A 14924-nucleotide genomic window follows, 5' to 3' on the forward strand; every position below is an offset into this window, starting at 1 on the left:
GAAACTCTAATTGCTCATCAGTCGGGCTTGTGGCGCAACGGTAGCGCGTCTGACAGAAGGTTGCGTGTTCAAATCACGTCAGGCTCACCGTGTTCCAGGAATTTCTTCCTGTGTGGGAATGTTGTCCAAATGATTCTGTTCAAAACCACAATGCTGGTAATTTTTTCCGGCCATATCAGATTTACCCGCTCAGTTTATATTTTTCAGCAGTTTCATTAAGTATCAGGGGATTCGGCTAGTTCAGTGGGTAGAGCATGGGACTCCACATCCCAGGGTCGAGGGCTCGAGCTGCACGTTGGGCGTTTCCATATTATTATCTGAGAATATTGAACCAACTGTTTGGGCAGCATGGTAACACAGTGGTTAGCACAATTGCTTCACGGCCCCAGGTTCGATTCCTGCCTTGCGCACAGTGAAATCGTTCTCACTGCCCATGGGTGAGACCAGAACTACTGGTCAGTTAAAAACAAGGATGTTGCCCTTTTCGGACGGAGATGAGGAAATTTCTCACTGTCAGAGAGTTGTGCGTCTTTGGAACTCTGCCTCAGAAGGCGGCAGAAGCGGGACATTGATTATTTTTAAGGCGGAAATGGGGAAATTCTTGTTCAGCAAATAAATCAAAGGTTTATCGGGCTTACATACAACCATTCCATTCAGCCAGTTACCTGGGTGCACAAGCACTGGGTGCGGTTTTTATTTGATATATCAGTTCCACACCATGGTGAAACGGTCTTAAAATATCGCTTTCATTTCTTCACGTGTTCTGCGCTGAAATATTCGCTGCAATACCTTCACTGGAGCGCCACCTTCCTCCCGATTTCAGTCAATGACACCATCCGGGCTCCTCCGGATTTTTGAACCCAGGACCTCTCACATTTTATCACAGCTGAGAATCAATGTCAATGTCAGGAGTGGGATTCGAACCCTCGCCTCCAGAGGAGACTGCGACCTGATGTATCCAAACGGATCGGAGGGGATTGCGCCGAGTTGGGGTGCGCTTTCCGAGGGTCAGTGCAGATTGGATGGGCCGAATGGTCTTCTTCTGCAGTGGAGGGGTTCTATGATTACTTAAACAAGGGTGTAAACGGCGGCATCGGGACACAAGGACAAGGTGAGGTCTCAGGCCAGAGCAAGAGTCCTATGTAATGACACACAGAACATCAGAAATAAATACATTTATTGTGGACTGGTGCCATCTCCTGGCTGAACCGGAGCCGTCCGACACGGACACTTTCATTCAGGAACATTTTTAATTGGAGTGAAATAACATAAACATAGAAAGAAGTTTTTTAGGAAACAATTTATCAAACTAATGCAAAGCATCAAAAGGACGTAATATTTGACAGTAAGTGATGGATTGGATTGGATTTGTTTATTGTCATGTGTACCGAGGTACAGTGAAAAGTATTTTTCTGCAAGCAGCTCAACAGATCATTCAGTACATGGGAAGAAAAGGGAATTAAACAGAATTCAAGAAAATACATGAGAATACATAATAGGGCAACACAATATATACAATGTAACTACATAACTACAATGTAACTACATAACTACAGACGTGGAGTCTGCACGTCCTCCCCGTGTGTGCGTGGGTTTCCTCCGGGTGCTCCGGTTTCCTCCCACAGTCCAAAGATGTGCGGGTTAGGTGGATTGGCCATGCTAAATTGCCCGTAGTGTCCTAAAAAGTAAGGTTAAGGGGGTTAGACCATAAAACCATAAGACATAGGAGCGGAAGTAAGGCCATTCGGCCCATCGAGTCCACTCCACCATTCAATCATGGTTGATTTCAACTCCATTTACCCGCTCTCTCCCCATAGCCCTTAATTCCTCGAGAAATCAAGAATTTATCAATTTCTGTCTTAAAGACACTCAATGTCCCGGCCTCCACCGCCCTCTGTGGCAATGAATTCCACAGACCTACCACTCTCTGGCTGAAGAAATTTCTCCTCATCTCTGTTCTAAAGTGACTCCCTTTTATTCTAAGGCTGTGCCCCGGCGTCCTAGTCTCCCCTGCTAATGGAAACACCTTCCCTACGTCCATCCTATCCAAGCCATTCATTATCTTGTACGTTTCTATTAGATCTCCCCTCAACCTCCTAAACTCCTAAACTCCAATGAATATAATCCCACGATCCTCAGACGTTCATCGTATGTTAGGCCTACCATTCCTGGGTTGTTGGGTTACGGGTATGGAGTGGATACGTGGGTTTGAGTAGGGTGATCATGGCTCGGCACAACATCGAGGGCCGAAGGGCCTGTTCTGTGCTGTACTGTTGTTCTATAAGCATTGGCATCGGGTGAAGCAGACATGGGTGTAGTGTTAATGAGGTCAGTCCATAAGAAGGTCATTTAGGAGTCTGGTGACAGTGGGGAAGAAGCTGTTTTTGAGTCTGTTCGTGCGTGTTCTGAGACTTCTGAATCTCCTGCCCGATGGAAGAAGTTGGAAAAGTGAGTACGCCGGGTGGGAGGGATCTTTGATTATGCTGCCCGCTTTCCCCCGGCAGCGGGAGGTGTAGATGGAATCAATGGATGGGAGGCAGGTTGGTGTGATGGACTGGGCGGTATTCACGACTCTCTGAAGTTCCTTGCGGTCCTGGGCCGAGCAATTGCCATACCAGGCTGTGATGCAGCCCGATCGGATGCTCTCTATATTGCATCTGTAAAAGTTGGTAAGGGTTAATGTGGACATGCCGAATTTCCTTAGTTTCCTGAGGAAGTATAAGCGCTGTTGTGCTTTCTTGGTGATAGCGTCGACGTGAGTGGACCAGGATAGATTTTTGGTGATGTGCACCCCTAGGAATTTGAAACTGCTCACCATCTCTACCTTGGCTCTGTTGATGCTGACAGGGGTGTGTACAGTACTTTGCTTCCTGAAGTCGATGACCAGCTCTTTAGTTTTGCTGGCATTAAGGGAGAGATTGTTGTCGCTGCACCACTCCAATAGGTTCTGTATCTCCCTCCTGTATTCAGACTCGTCGTTATTCGAGATCCGGCCCACTATGGTCGTATCGTCAGCAAACTTGTAGATGGAGTTCGAACCAAGTTTTGCCATGCAGTCGTGTGTGTACAGGGAGTAGAGTAGGGGGCTAAGTATGCAGCCTTGCGGGGTACCGGTATTGAGGACTATTGTGGAGGAGGTGTTGGTGTTCATTCTTACTGACTGTGGTCTGTTGTTCAGAAAGTCAAGGATCCAGTTGCAGAGTGGAGAGCCAAGTCCTAGGTTTTGGAGCTTTGATATGAGCTTGGCTGGGATTATGGTGTTGAAGGCGGAGCTGTAGTCAATAAATAGGAGTCTGATGTAGGAATCATTGTTTTCGAGATGCTCTAGGGGTGAGTGTAGGGCCAGGGAAATGGCGTCTGATGTGGACCGGTTGCGACGGTATGCGAATTGAAGTGGGTCAAGGCGTTCCGGGAGTATGGAAGTGATGCGCTTCATGATCAGCCTCTCAAAGCACTTCATTACAACTGACAAATGGGGGAAAACTTGTGAGCATCGCTGCCTTCCAAGCAGTTGATGTGGGTTTGATTCCCGGCCATCACAATAATAATTTGATCGGAAGCGTTTGCGTGATTCCGTGGGTTTCGAACTGAGGATGAAAGCCTGGAGAAAGTGAGGTGGCTGGAGGCAGGAATCTTCCCTTGTTGTAAACAGTCTGGTTGGATTGTTCACATCCGTCCGAGAGGGGAAACTGTGATCTCGGTTTCTATTGTGGTTTATTATTGGATATGGTTATATATCCGTATTACCCCTCTGTGGGGTATTCCTGGAAGTTATTACATAAACATTTCCCCTTCTGGCTGTTAAATAATTTGAAAACACTGAAAAACTCCTGGTTCTATCTTTACCAAATGACATGACTGTGTTAATAAAACAGAACCCATTCCAGTTAGTGGAGATGTGATATTGACATCGATAATACTCACACACCACAGCAGATGTTGTCTGTTTCCCTCAGAGAGGCAATTGAAGAGCTTCCCTATTTTGCTACTTTGAGCTTCACAATGTTGTAATGCTGTCTGCGTCATTCCTGGGACAAATGTCCGGATCACACAGGAAGCAAGACTTTGATACTAATTTACTGAAAATAAAAGGCGGATGTGCTGCAGGGTGATCGCGACATGTCCATCCAAACATTGCAGGGCTTTTATTGGAATACAATTGCTTGTAACATTGTTCATTCGAGTCGCTTTCATCCTAGTATTTTGTTTAGCCCCTGATGAATCCACAGCATCTGTTTGACTTGGATAAAGTGTAGAATAAAATATTATGTATCAATCGGTTCAATAAAATTCTGCGGAGGAATTTCTAATATCGTCAGGAAGACAGACAGCCATAGAGCCATAGATATGTGTAGCATGGAAACAGCCCTTCGGCCCAGCATGTTAATGCCGCCCAGCTTCTATCACTAAGCTAGTCCCACTTTCCCGCATTTGGCCCATATCCATCTATACCCACCCTCACCATGTAACATTCTCACTGATTTTTAAAAGACAAAATGATCCCCGCCCCTCAAGCCCAGGCCAGATGGTGGGGGCTGAATGTAATGCGACATGAATCCCAGGTCCCGGTTGAGGCCGTACTCATGTATGCAGAACTTGGCTAGAAGTTTCTGTTCGGCGATTCTGCGTTGTCGCGCGTCCTGAAGACTGCCTTGCAGAACGCTCACCCGGAGATCAGAGGCTGAATATCGTTGACTGCTGAAGTGTTCTCCGATGTGTTCACTGGTGTGACATGTGAATATTCGGTTCATTCTCTATCTGCAGTGTCAGTTGCTGTGTTTGACACAGGTCTCCCTGGACAATGAGCCAATCCTGATTTGATCTCACTTAAAGCAACTTTCAATTGCGTCCCAAAGCCCACCAGTTCCCCCACACAATTATAAATCAGAAATGTGAACGAACAATGTGACATTTATCTCACTGTTCTGGTGATGCTCAGAAGCAGTGATGTCAGTTTTTGCTACTCGCCAAGTCGCCCTGTGGATGCGCCTCGCCAATCAGGTGGGTAATGTAATTCTGCCAGTCAGTGGGTTCAGTGAACATTTTAGGAGAAATTCGAAGTTATCATGACTTCATCAGTGGCCTCATAGTAAAGGTGTGAGTGACGTCAATCATAATGTGATCAAATGCTTGTCTGTTTCCGTCTTTCCGCGGGGAGTTTTCATGCTGAAGATAAACATGTTGGACATGGTCTGGGAATGTTTCACTCCGGTCCATTCCCAACATTTCCCGACCTGATGGGTTGGGCTTTTCCTTCCAAACGTTGCGGGACACTTTATTAATATTGAGTAATATTGGTTAATTATCAGCATTTTTAAATAAACAAAACTAAACATGAAACAATACTTAATAAATGACAATTATCATAAGCGATACATTTTTAATTTCATTCCCCAAACAGCCAAATTGGGTGAAAACCATCAATGAGAGGCAAAGGGAGCCCCGATCATTTGTGTGGTCAGTGGTTTGTTTATGGAGCTGAGTAAATATTCGGGATCAGAGCCGCTGCGAGCGGGGTTCGAACCTGCGCGGCGATACAATAATGTGGCTTTGCCGTTTGTGTCCACACATCTGGATAGGAATGAAGCTGCTGCTGCCCGGGGAGCTGGACAAGCAAGAGGCACAGATATTGAGCAACTGTACCCGCTACAACTAGATTCCAAATTACTGAGAAAAACAAAAACAAGCGCAACTGATTTTTTTTAGAAACTATGACAGTGTCTCTGAAAACAACATATCAACATCTCTTAAAGATTCGATTTGCGTAACAATTCGCTATGAACTGTCTCAATGTCAGCCGTAATTTCTTGCCAGCTCTCTGACAGGCGCTGACTGGTTAAACGTCTCCTTCACTTTTCAAGGTGCGGCTCAATAAAATCAATCACAGTCCCATGATCCATGTTCCTCCTGTTCTCAGACACATCCACTTTCTACAAGGACACACTAACTGGTTTTCAGAGTAAGAGTCAGACTGCAGTTACCTCGTTCTCTCTCGGTCCCTTTATCTCAGAACCACCTCACAACCAGGAATGGACCTTCTCACAGAGCCAAGAATGGAATAGTTTGTCGATTCTTCCACTGATTCAGGACCGTCCATCACCTGGACGTATTGGTACAAAAGAGTTGGGATGAGATGGGGCTGAGTTTCACTGTGTATCCAATCAGTCCCCGGAGAAGCACAAAAACAGTGAGTGAGGGAGAGATAAAGAAGCAAAGAAAGAGATAGCGAGACAAAGAAAAGAGAAGAAAACATTTTTCAATATGTTCCATTTCTGACACGATTTTTTTACACAGAAATTCATTTAGCTGAATGAAACCAAACCACGTTTCCATTCACTGCCTTTGCTGTTTTGCAGTAAACGTTATTATTTAACGATTGTGCTTTGAGTGTGAGCTCCTTAATTATCTTTATAATTCCTTTCGTTTCCAAAATGAACGTTTTTCCAAATAAACATCAATGAATTTTCATGCCCTCCTGAAACCAACTGAAATTCAGATTCATTCTCGAGTCGGCCGCTATTCGGGGTGTTGAACAAACCTTTTGAATCAGCTGCTCCAGGGCTCGAACCTCCGCGGGGGTATTGCACTGGATTTGTAATGCTGCGCCTTGACCACTCGGCCATCACAGATGCATCACCCAAGCGTAATTTGGTCGAAACAAAACATTCTAAAACCAGCCTGGAACCACTCCAGGAAGCATTCAAGCGATCAACGGAGCCCCGGGGTTTATGTGAGGAGGGGTTGAATCTTCGTGGAAAATGACCATTGGATTTGGAGAGAAGCCTTGAGATAATCGAGGATATCAGTTCTCTGCACGCACAATTCCACTGATTAAATAGTTTGTGTAACAACATCAGTTACATTGGAAATATATTAGAAATTCATTTTTCTTTTGAAATTCAGCAGCACAACACTTCCCAGTCTGGAAGAAAATTAAAATGATGAATCGAGTAATTAGAGCACAGAGAGAGACCTGTGCAGGCCGAATGGTCACGTGATGACACAACTAAAATGATCAGGTGTCTGGACTCCGGCAGTTCTCCCCGGATCGCGGTCAGAGCACAAGCCAGGAGGAGCTGCTCAATTGTTAAATCAGTGATTTTTTATTCCAACTCCTTGGTTGCCAGTCATTCAGAGACGAGCATTGCTACATGGTGTCAGGAGTGGGCAGTATGGCAGAAGTATTCCAGCGCATCAACCTCCTTGTATCATAGAATCGTAGAATCTCGAGCGCGGAAGGCCATTCGGCCCAACGAGTCATCACTGACCCTCGCAATGAGTACCGCAGCTACTCTGCTCAAGAAGAGGTTTAATAGACATTGTGACCCCCCCCCCCCTCCCCCCCCAGCCCGGCTAGCTCAGTCGGGAGAGCTTGGGACTCTTAATTCCAGGGTCGTGGGTTCGAGCCCCACGTTGGGTGCTTCCATTATTATTTGAAAAGATTGATGCTGAATGAACTGTTTCATTACAGGAATGCAAGGTTATGTCGCTGGACTGGGAATCCAGAGGTCTGAACTAACCCTTGGTGACAAGGTTTAATAAATCTGGAATTGAAATTTCGCCTCAGTAATGGCGCAGAAAGGTTCTGCTTCAGACGATAACAGGGAACACATTCCATTGGGAATGATTTGACACAACCACAGAGAAGATTTGTCACCGGCAGAGAGAACAGTTATAAAACAGAGAGCACGGTTACACTGCAGGATAAACATTTACAAACAGGGCCTTTCTGTGTACAGCAAAAACACATTTTCCTAAATAACCAGTTTCTCCATCTCGGCACCTTTTCTGTGTGTCACTGTGTGTGTCCTGATAGTCTCTTCTTGCTTTTCTGTGTGTCTTTCTCTGTTATAGCCGTACTGATGTTACGTATTAACGCCACTTTTCCCAAACAGTAATTGTGATTGATAGGTACAGAAAGATTTCCACACTGACATTCAGCACCACTGTCTGCAAGAGACTGAATCCCACCCTTACATACAGTACCAGACATTGACTCACAATGAAAGAATCCAGCTCTCAAAACTGTTCCAAAGACTGAGGTGCAGAGTGTTCCCTCCACTCGCGAACGCTACCTGTGATTTACAGATACAGAGCAAATCTCAGTCAGGTGAGTAGCAGAGTTTGAAGGGTACGACATGTATTCCACAATCACCTTCTCTGCGCCACATAACCAGATGCAGTGGGCACTCGGTGTCTGTTGGTTTAACAAGGGTTTTACACAAGAACGGGAACACATTTACACAAGATCAGGGTATAAGACGTAGGAGCAGGAGTAGGGCATTCAGCACATCGAATATGCTCCGGATTTCAATGAGATCATGATTGACCACATATTATATGACTTGTTATGATCCCATACTGTGGCACGCTGTCACAGTGGCTACCACACAGCGCCAGCCATCCGGGTTCAATTCCAGCCTTTGGTCACTGACTGTGTGGAGTTTGCGCTGTCTCTCCGTGTCTGTGTGGGTTTCCTCCAGGTGCTGCGATTTCCTCGCACAGTCCAAATGTGTGCGGGGTATGTGGAGCGGCCTTGCTAAATTGACCCTGCTTTCGATCAATTGGTCAGTCTGAGTGAAGTCAATAGGGGGCTGGAAGTCACGACCGGGAAATTAAGAGTCCCAAGCTCTATACTGAGCTAATAATTGATCAGCTGCTCCTGGCTTGAGCTCTGTCCGGGGTCCGGGAAAAACTGCTGGAATCCAGACACGTGATCATGTTAGTTGCGTCATCGGGTCATCATGTTGGATTGGATTGGATGTGTTTATTGTCACGTGTACCGAGGTACAGTGAAAAGTATTTTTCTGCAAGCAGCTCAACAGATCATTCAGTACATGGGAAGAAAAGGGAATTAAACAAAATTCAAGAAAATACATAATAGGGCAATACAAGATATACAATGTAACTACATAAACATTGAATCGGATGAAGCATACAGGGTGTAGTGTTAATGAGGGCAGTCAATAAGAGGGTCATTTGGGAGTCTGGTGAGAGTGGGGAAGAAGCTGTTTTTGAGTCTGTGCGTGTTCTCAGAGTTCTGTATCTCCTGCCCGATGGAAGAAGTTGGAAAAGTAGGTAGCCGGGTGGGAGGGATCCTTGATTATGCTGCCCGCTTTCTCCTGGCAGCGGGAGGTGTAAATGGAGTCAATGGATGGGAGGCAGGTTCGTGTGATGGACTGGGCGGTTTTCACGGGTCTCTGAAGTTCTTTGCGGCCCTGGGCCGAGCAGTTGCCATACCAGGCTGTGATGCAGCCCGATCGGATGCTTTCTATGGAGCATCTGTAAAAGTCGGTAAGGGTTAATGTGGACATGCCGAATATTCTTACTTTCCTGAGGAAGTATAGGCGCTGTTGTGCTTTCTTGGTGATAGCGTGGACGTGAGTGGGCCAGGACAGATTTTTGGCGATGTACACCCCATGGAATTTGAAACTGCTAACCATCTCCATCTCGGCCCCGTTGATGCTGACAGGAGTGTGTACAGTACTTTGCTTCCTGAAGTCAATGACCAGCTCTTTAGTTTTGTGACCGTTCGGCCTGCACAGGTTTCCCTCTGTGCTGTAATTTCTAGATTTCATCATTTTAATTTTCTTCCAGACTGGAAAGTGTGGTCCTGTTCCATTTGAATTTCTAATATCTTTCCAATGTAGTCCATATTGTGACACAAACTATTTAATCAGTGGAATTGTGCGTTTAGGGATCTGAGATTTTCGTGTCTCCAAATTAAATGCTCATTTTCCACGAACATTCAACCCCTCCTCACATAAACCCCGGGGCCCCTTTGATCTTCCCTGCAGTGCAATGCAACATCTCCCCGGAGTGATTCCAGGCTGGTTTTAGAATGTGTTCTATCGACCAAATTACTAATGAATGACGCATTGTCCGCAGCTGCGACGGCCGAGTGGTTAAGGCGTTGGACTTGAAATCCAATGGGGTAGGTTCGAACCCTGCTCGCAGCAGCGACTGTCATTCGGGATGTTTGCTCAGTTCTCCGCACAAGTTGATTAGAGAGTAACTTCCGTTTTCAAGTCTTATCGAGTTCAGTCAGATATTTAACATTTTTTTGGAAACTGAACGAATTATCTAGATGAATAAAGTGCCCACACTCAAAACAACAATCTATAAATAGTTTTCTGCAACGTTTGGAAGCAGAAGCAGCAACGGCAGCGAATGGAAACGTGGTTTGGTTTCATTCAGCTGAATTTATTTCTGTGTAAAAAGATCGTGGCAGAAATGGGACATATTTTCTCTCCCTCGCTGTTTGTTTGTTTCTTTCTTTCTCCCTCACTGTTTTTGTGCTTCTCCAGGGACTGATTGGATACACAGTGAAACTCAGCCCCATCTCATCCCAACTCTTTGGACCGATAGTTCCTGGTGATGGACCGTCCAGAATCAGTGGAAGAATCGACAAACTATTCCATTCTTGGCTCTGTAAGAAGTTCCATTCCTGGTTGTGAGGAGGCTCTGAGATAAAGGGATCGAGAGAGAATGAGGTGACTGCAGTCTGACTCTTACTCTGAAAACCAGTTAGTGTGTCCTTGTAGAAAGTGGATGTGTCTGAGACCAGGAGAGAAGCAGATCATGGGACTGTGATTGATTTTATTGAGCCGAACCTTGAAAATTGAAGGAAACTTCTAACCAATCAGTGCCTGACTGAGAGCTGGTAAGGAATTACGGCTGACATTGAAACGGTTCATAGTGAATTGTTGCAGCAAATCGAATCTTTATGAGGTGTTGGTATATTGTTTTCAGAGACACTGTCATAGTTTCTTAAAACATGATTTGTGCTTGCTTTTGTTTTGTTCAGTAATTTATGGAATCTATTTGGAGCGGGTGGAGTTGCTCAATATCTGAGCCTCCTGCTTGTTCAGCTCCCCGGGCAGCAGCAGCTCCATTCCTACCCAGACCTGTGGACACAAACAGGAGACCCAAAGCACTGCGCACTGCTGCCATCTCCTGGCTGAATGCGAGCTGTGCAGAAGGTAACGATGTATTCGCAACACGTTTCAATTGGCGCAAAATAACATTAACATGGTTAAATATTATCATTGCAGTAATCACATTTAAATCCCGAGATATCTGATTTTTGACTGAGCGACCCAGCTCATACCGATCTGTCGGAAAAAGAAAGATTCCCATTACAACCATATTGGTTACAGGAATATCCAATCCCTGATTTAATACATTCTCCCGCTTCAATGCTTGTGTATTCGTTCTACAAATACAGAGGGGCTGACATAGCCAGATGAGGGTGGTGATATAGTGGTGAATGTCCCAGCATTTGACCCAGGTTCAGTACCTGGCCATCACAGGGGAGAATTATTTAATTAGATATCGCAGGTCAGGACAGAAAAGGAGGGGACACTCCTCAAATAAAATTCACCAATGGTTCTCATCACCCATGGGTTTCTTATCTAATAACCAACATCAATTTGTTTTGAGTGGAAACTTAGTATAAATAAAGGACAAGCTTCAAAATTAATCTTCTGGCTCAACGGGAGCCGCGATGTACACAAACAACATCAATTTCTTTCTGCTCACTGTGCACAGTTGTAGTGATCTGTATTAAACAGCAGGAGCGGGATGCGCAATCTTCACCTTGTTTTAAAATCATTTATTGTACCCAATTCATTTTTCCAATTAAGTGTCAATTTACCGTGGCCAATCCACTTAGTTTGCACATCTTTGGATTGTGGGGGCGAAACTCAGGTGAATGTATAAACTTCACAGGGACAGTGACTCACAGCCGGGATCAAACCTGGGACCTCGGCGCCGTGTGGTATCAGTGGTAACCACTGTGCCACCATGCTGCCCGAGCAGTCTTCACCTTCACGATGAGTCTGAATTTCAGTTTGGGGGTTTCAGAGAGAGCGGATGTTATTGTGGAAACTGAAGTCACCTTTCCTGTGAATGGAGCCGGTTAAAATGCCCTGGCCGGCCTGAGAGTCCCCGAACCCGGTGTCAGTGGGAGCCTGGAGACAAGGCAGATCCCAGAGAAAGGGAAATAGATTAGAGATAGAGGGCGGATAGGAAAAGGGAGGAAGCGAGAGATGGGGGGGGGGGGGGGGGGGGGGAGGGAGGGGGGGGAGGAGGAGGAGAGTGACATAATGGGTTATATTGAGAGAGGAACAGATGGAGGGAACTAGAGGTAGGGAGGCAGCTGGAGGCAGGATCCCCCTTCATTTATCCTGATAATTACCACTTCAAATAATTCGAACAAATTGACAGACACGGTGTACCCTTCGAGATGCAATGCTGAATCTGTTTCATTATGTTATATATTGCTAAATGTTCTGCTATTATATTCTTTATAATGGACAGTTTCCACATGACAGATAGTATGCTAACTAGCATTTAGTTATCTGTTTTTGTCTCCCTCCCTTTTCGAATAAAGGGGTTACGTTGGCAGTTTTCCATAAAGAACAGTACAGCACAGGAACAGGCCCTTCGGCACTCCAATCCTGCGCACTGCCATTTTCCAAAACGTAAGGATTCAAGGAAGGTTTTCACCATTGCATACCTTTCATGGATGAGAAGTTGGTAAGAAGGTTCTGAATGTGCAGCCTGGTTTGCAATATTGGAAATACATCTTCCGGAAGCACACTCTTCACCACTGATACCACTCCAGCCAATCTCCACGGCGCAATATCCTCGGTCTTGGCGGTTTTCCAAAAGATTTGTTTGAACCCTCGCCAGGATCTAACAATTCACACGAATGCCATATGGTTCCAATTCTCTGAATCTCATCTATCAGAGCAATTTTGATAAAAGGAGGTAATGGCACATTAGAGACAACAACATGCTTCCTGCAATGGTAATCTCCTTAAAGACGTCAAATACAATTGGTCTGAAATCTCTATTCAATAAATAATCATCAAATTCTGCAGTCAGTCCATGAACAACCCGCGCCTTCATTCCACTTATTGTTACTTTCATTTCCCTCATCCCACTTCTTCATCACTAATTTTTCTTTGAACTCCCTTCAATAAAAGTGCTCACTTTCCTCATCGACCATTCATAAATGTTTTCTTTTGTATAAAACTTTTGTTGAAGAAGAGGAACGAAAAAGACTGGCTGCAGGTAAATGCCACATGTCATGTGGACCTGATGTGATGCAGCCTAAGATGCTGAGTGATGTAATAGTGGATATTGTGAAGTAACTGCCAGAAACTTCCGAATTCTATTTGTGTTTTTAATGGACAGCTACAATCCACTTGTTTATTCCAGGACACAGTAATAAATAAAGTGAATCAGTGCTGAGCAGTTTCTATCATTCCCACACCTCCAGTTTATTTTTATTGAGAAACCCGTCCTCAATGGAAGAATTTTTGCTTTAAGAATGAGACCACCGCCTCCTGGGAATACAGGAGCGATTCCTCGATGTCCTGAGCTGTAAACGTGGAATTCAGTGAAAGGATTTCACACTCCGCACGGAATCTGATCACCACCTCAACCCCAACATTCAGCTTCGGTGGGCAGACAAGACAATTTTCTTCCCGTAGCCCCGTAGCACAGACTGGATAATATCCCAAACTCGTATCCCACTATTATCACATTGTTCTGCAACATCGCTCTCTTCCCAAAACTCGAGAAATCTCACCCCAAATCCTCAAACCTTTTATTCTGTATTCAAACAACATTTGATTAAGATCATCCTGGGAAGAGAGGTTCGGTATTCCGAGTTCCTCTGCAGATATCCGGTTGTTGTTCAATGACCAAAAGAGGCCTAAAACCTGAAAGAAAGCCCCTCTCACAGCCCTGTGAACATGTCTCCATTAGACGGTGCAGTCAATACCTGCAGAGTAGGTGACAATGGAGAGAAGTGTGAGGAATTCAGTGCCAACATTCGGTGCAGAAAGAGGTTTCAAAACAAAACATTATTTTAAATACTGAACAGATCTTTTGGGAGCAGGACTCAAGTCAAAGGGAAAAAACCAGTTGCTTTCTAGTCGAAAGTTTTAACCATTGGACTGAATTCAGTCCTTGTGTTGATATGTCTGTAAATTATCCACTGGAAAATCAAGAACAAATTAAACCTGCAATTCTGGAACAAATACCGATTTTACGCTGTTATATTATTGGGGAGAATTACGGAACAAAGAGATCGAGTACAGGTTCGGAGCTCATTGAAGATGGAGTCGCAGGGGGACAGGGTGTTGAAGAACCCATTCAGCATGCTAGGTTGTATTGGTCAGAATATTGAATAAAGGAATTGGGACGTCTTATTGAAGTTGTACAAGACATTGGTAAGAGCGCACATGGAATAATATGTTGAATTCTCGTCACCCTATTATCAGAAGTGTATTGCTCAATTAGAAATAGTGCAGAAGGGATTTACGAGGATGCTACCAGGACTTAATAGTCTGAGTTATAAGGAGAGGATGGATAGGCTTGGACTTTTTCCCTGGAGCGTAGGAGGCATAGAGGTGATCTGATAGAGGTCAATAAAATAATGAGGTGCATAGATCAGGCAGATAGTCAACATCTGTTCCCAGAGGTAGAGGAGCCGAGAACTAAAGGACATAGAACATAGAACAGTACAGCACAGAACAGGCCTTTCGGCCCTCGATGTTGTGCCGAGCCATGATCACCCTACTCAAACCCACGTATCTACCCTATACCCATAACCCAACAACCTCCCCTTAACCTTACTTTTTTTTAGGACACTACGGGCAATTTTGCATGGCCAATCCACCTAACCCGCACATCTTTGGACTGTGGGAGGAAACTGGAGCACCCGGAGGAAACCCACGCAGACACTGGGAGGGCGTACAGACTCTGCACAGACAGTGACCCAGCCGGAAATCAAACCTGGGACCCTGGAGCTGTGAAGGCTTAAGGTTAGAGGGGAGAGATGCCAAAGAGAGCAGAGGGGATTTTTTTTTCACACAGAGGGTGGTGAGTTTCTGGAACTGGCAGCCAGA

The 14924-nt window shown here is 45.1% G+C and overlaps 2 non-coding genes across 2 annotated transcripts; both read left to right on the top strand.

Moving 5' to 3' along the window:
* Positions 1–7347: 7347 nt before the first annotated feature.
* trnak-cuu lies at positions 7348–7420 on the top strand. The gene has a single exon. It is a non-coding gene; the product is annotated as a tRNA-Lys (tRNA).
* Positions 7421–9887: 2467 nt separating this feature from the next.
* On the top strand, positions 9888–9959 carry trnas-uga. Its single transcript has one exon. It is a non-coding gene; the product is annotated as a tRNA-Ser (tRNA).
* The last annotated feature ends 4965 nt before the right edge of the window (positions 9960–14924 follow it).

Source organism: Scyliorhinus canicula, chromosome 31 (assembly GCF_902713615.1).
Source record: "Scyliorhinus canicula chromosome 31, sScyCan1.1, whole genome shotgun sequence".
Lineage (NCBI taxonomy): Eukaryota > Metazoa > Chordata > Chondrichthyes > Carcharhiniformes > Scyliorhinidae > Scyliorhinus > Scyliorhinus canicula.